Source organism: Micropterus dolomieu, linkage group LG12, assembly GCF_021292245.1.
Source record: "Micropterus dolomieu isolate WLL.071019.BEF.003 ecotype Adirondacks linkage group LG12, ASM2129224v1, whole genome shotgun sequence".
NCBI lineage: Eukaryota > Metazoa > Chordata > Actinopteri > Centrarchiformes > Centrarchidae > Micropterus > Micropterus dolomieu.
In genome coordinates this window covers 5,453,945-5,458,940 of record NC_060161.1, presented here as the reverse complement: position 1 = coordinate 5,458,940, position 4,996 = coordinate 5,453,945, and positions in this window count along the sequence as shown.

The window sequence follows — 4,996 nt, the reverse complement described above, 5'->3', positions numbered from 1 at the left end:
ACCAAAGGAAACAAAGCTAGACAAGGACACATTAGATCTGAACACTACAAAATAAAACAGGAAGTAAAGCACATGGCAACACACAAGGACAGAGTTACCAAAGTAAAACCGAATACATGGAATGACTGCAAACAGAACAAAACCAGGGCAGGGAAGAGAGACAGGAAACAGGACCACACTAAACATGGAGACATAGGACTAAGCACTAAGCACTAAGACATAAACTAAGAACTAAGATGAAAAAAAGAAAGAGACAGAACAGGTATATATATATATATATATATATATATATAAAATCCTATCACCGCCAATCAATGTCAATGGTGTGGGGGTGGAAGTCTCTTCTGTGCAGCAGCGTGGATATGACTATCTTGCTGGTACGGAAATTGGTGGAGGCTTCTCTATGTCTGTTATGTTTTCAAATTCAGGGTGAATTTTTATTCTGTTGGGAAACAGTTTCTTTCTCAGAGCCTGGTATTTGAGGCCTGATGTGAGGAAGTGCAGCTCTGACTGTCACAAGAGACAGACGAGATCTTTTCTACCTGGTGCAGTAAACTTATAAACAAACTGATTTGCACCTTTCTGGATAGAGAACATATTGTGCACTGTGTGTATGTGGTGTTTACTGTAGTGATGTGCAGAGATGTGCGGCATTGATGTAATAGTGATGTTGAATATGTCTTTTAATGTCTATACAGCAGGTAAAATAAGTATTGAACACGTCACCATGTTTCTAAAGGTGCTGTTGACATGCTGTTTTCTCCCGATGTTGGTAACAACCCGAGTAATCCATACATACAAAGATGATGGCGCATAGATAAGATCCCTGCCTTTGGTGTGGGAGACCTGGGTTTGATTCCCACTGTGAGACACTGTGTCCCTGAGCAAGAACTAATGTCATGTATAGTAATTGTAAGTTGCTTTGGAAGTGTCAGCTAAAATGAATAAATGTGAATTCAAGTTCAGAAATTAAGTTATGTGAAATGAAACAGTATTGAACACATGAAGAAAGGGAGGTGTAAAAAGGTCTCGAAATCAAAGACACCAGCTGAAATCTGTCAGTAATTAGAAAGCAGTCCTGCCCCTCTATCAGCTGCTTCAGTCCCAACTGATGGCTTATAATTACCAAGGTGCCACATGAGGAACTTCTCACGCTGGGTAAAACCAAAGAGCTCTCAAGACCTTCACAGCCTTATTGTTGCAAAACATAGTGATGGGTGATTGGGTACAGAAGGATTTCTAAACTTCCAGTGAGCACTGTTGGGGCCACAATCCGGAAGTAGAAAGAACATCATTTCACCAGAAACTGGCCACAACCGGCTGCTGCTCGTGTGGGCTGTTTTTCAGCATGAGTTGAAAAACTTCATATAACTGAAGGACGAATGTACCAAGACATTCTTGGTAAAAACCTGCTGCCATCTTCCAGGACAATGAAGATGAAACGAGGGAGGACATTTCAGCAAGACAATGATCCCAAACACACAGCCAAGGAAACTCTCAGTCGGTTTCAGAGAATAAAGCTGCTAGAATGGCCCAGCCTGGGCGGGTGGCAGCCCGGCTGACGTTGAGTGTCTTCTCTCTCTCTCTCTCTCTCTCGTCAGCTGGGCTCGCCACCCTGCACTCTCCCCTTGGACCTTCCACGGCATCCTCCCGGCTCCTCCCCGTGCCTCCTTACTTCCTCGATTGCTCCGGTTACCTCCACTCCCTCAATCCCATTTTCCATTCTATAAAACCTGTTCACCGTGAGTGTGTGTCCACTCTGTCCCCACGTCATAACACAGCCAATCAGCTGACTAGAATCCAACTGAAAATCTATGGAAATGACTGAAGATCAGAGTTCATAGAAGAGGCCCACAGAACCTTCAAGATTTAAAGACTCATTGTGTGGAAGAATGGGCCAAAATCCACCTGAGCAATGCATGGGACTAGTTTCTCCATACAGGAGGCGCCTTGAAGCTCATTACCAACAAAGGCTTATTCAAACATTTACCTTTATGTAAAGAAAGACGTTTCCTCAATAAATTGGTGCAGAAAAATTCACCAGAATGCAAGAAATTATTTGTTTCAAGCACAGATTTTGCTGCAGCTGCAGCGGTCCATGCACCATGCGTAACATTCATCCAGCCAGAGGGAACGATCACCAGCCGTTCACAGCGCGTCAGTCGTACTAGCGCCACAATCCATTGTAGGTAACAGAGAGGTAGAAAGGGTGGGAGGAGTCAGCACCCTTCTCTGCAGAGCAAATGATGCGCTGCAGCCTGACTTTGTCCCTGGCGGTGGCAGCAGCGTACCAGATGGTGATTGAGGAGGTGAGGATGGACTCAATGATGGCGTTACCATCATTGTTTTTGGCAGGCTGAACTTCTTCAGCTGCCGCAGGAAGTACATCCTCTGCTGGGCCTTCTTGATGAGGGAGGTGATGTTCAGCTCCCACTTGCAGTCCCGGGAGATGATGGTGCCCAGGTGGTCCCCACCTGTGATGAGCCCAATGAGGGTGGTGTCGTCCGCAAACTTCAGGAGCTTGACTGGTGACTGGAGGTGCAACGGTTGGTGTACAGAGAGAAGAGAAGGGGGGGAAAGAACGCAGCCTTGAGGGGAACCGGTGCTGATGGTCCTGGAATCAGAGACATGTTTTCCCAGCTTCACGCGCTGCTTCCTGTCCGTCATGAAGTCAGTAATCCACCTACAGGTGGAGTCAGGCACGTTCAGCCGAGAGAGCTTGTCCTGCAGCAGGGCCGGGATGATGGTGTTAAAAGCAGAGCTGAAATCCACAAACAGGATCCTGGCGTAGGTTCCTGGGGAGTCCGGGTGCTGGAGGATGTAGTGAAGGGCCATGTTTACTGCATCATCTACAGACCTGCTGGCTCTGTAGGCGAACTGCAGGGGGTCCAGGAGTGGGTCTGTAATGGATTTTAGGTGGAACAACACAAGGCGTTCAAACAACCACAGAGGTCAGGGTGACGGGTCTGTAGTCGTTTAGTCCAGTGGTCCTTGTTTTTTTGGGGACAGGGATGATAGTGGAGGCTTTGAAGCAGGCTGGCACATGGCATGTCTCCAGTGAGGTGTTAAAAATGTCTGAACACCGGAGCCCGCTGATCAGCACAGTGCTTCAGGGTGGATGGGGAGACAGAGTCCGGCCCAGTTGCTTTGTGGGGTTTCTGCCTCCTGAAAAGACCGCTGACTTCCCTCTCTGTGATGGAGAGAGGAGGGGAGGGGGTGGAGCTGGCCAGCTCTGAGGAGGGAGGGGAAGAAGTGGTGGACTGGGGCTGAAGCTGAGCGGAGGAGTCACGGGGGATGCTGTCCGGTTGACTCTCAAAGCGGCTGTAGAACTGGTTCAGCTCATTTGCCAGGTGAGAATTCTTTATGGAGTGGAGGACTTTGGGTTTATAGTTTGTGATCTGCCTGAACTCCCTCCAGACAGAAGTGGTGTCGTTAGCAGAGAACTGGTTCTTTAGCCTCTCTGAGTAGAGTCGTTTAGTTTCTCGCACCTCCTTGCTAAACCTGTACTTTAACGCCCTGCACCCGGCCCCGTCTCCACTCCTAAATGCCTCCTCCTTTTCCAACCTTAGCTGTCTGAGTTTAGCTGTGAAACAGGGTCATTGTTATAAGTCACCCTGGTCCGTGTTGGAATGCAGCTGTCCTCACAGAAGCTGATGTAGGACGTCACAGCCTCTGTAAACTCATCGAGATTGTTGGTAGCAGTCTTGGAAACATGATCAGAGTGACCCAGTGGAGCGCGTGTGACGGCGTGATAGGCACTGCTAACTGTGGTGTAGCAGTGATCCAAAGCGTTCCCCTCTCTGGTTGGACACTTTATAAACTGTCTGTATTTGGGGAGTTCTTGGCTGAGATTTCTCCTGTTAAAGTCACCGAGAACAATAACAAGGGAGTCCGGGTTTGTCTGCTCCACACACAGTATCCGGTCAGCCAGCACGCGCTGTGCATCCTGAACGTTGGCGTGCGACGAGATGTAAACACCGACCGGAGTGAATGAAGCGAACTCACGGGGGGAGCAACACGGTTTACAGTTAATGGTAAGAAATTCCAGATCAGGAGAACAGTGCTGCTGAATCACTGTCATGTCGCTACACCGGCCATTGCTAATATAAAAACAGACACCTCCACCTTTTGTTTTGCCAGAGAGTTCTGTGTCGCGGTCGCTCTGTACAGATGGAAGCCAGCCAGCTGCAGCACGGAGTCCGATCAGCTCAGACAGCCAGGTCTCTGTGAAGCACAGAACAGAAGATGAATAAAAGTCTCTGGGGTTTTTTTGTGTGAATTAACACAAAAAACAAAACAAAGTGCACCTAACACCGAGGCAGCTATACTCAGCGCCATCTTGGCCATCTTGCGGCACTTTCGGATAATTTATCACCGTTGATGAACCACACAAAGAATATTTATGGTTTTTAAACAGAAGGATACTTGAAATAGACCCACGAGGAACCGCGACGTGCATGAAGTTGTCGGCAGCACAACATGCACGTAAAACTCTACACAAGACCGGTGAAGGACAGGAGAGAGAGAGAGAGAGAAAAGCCTCAACTAAAGTTTAGCTGGAAATTTACAGTGTAAGTTGAATCAATAGAGACTGCAGCTCTGCAGCTTCCCAAGATTAAAGTGGAGCTAACGTGTGTTATCCCCCCCCCCCACTCGCAATCGCCGTGCACAAAAACGCATGATTAGTCGACCATAGGCTAGACTTAGTAGTGTAAATCCTTAGTCGGGGACAGCCCTAAAGTACTGTAAGCGGTACCAGCGTTTAAATACCAGAACAAACAAATGAATGAAGAACAATACAACGGCCACCAAAACAGACAGAAGAACATAAAGGACATGATAAGAGACACACAAGGACAGTCCTCATTCAAAGCTTGAACCAGCGCTGACCACTCGGGGGAGTAATGTGAGCAGGAAGTTGAGCACCTACAACCTGACAGTCTATTAATTAGGCAGCAAAGGGGCAAACTGCTACATGGGGCATGAAGGGGAGGGG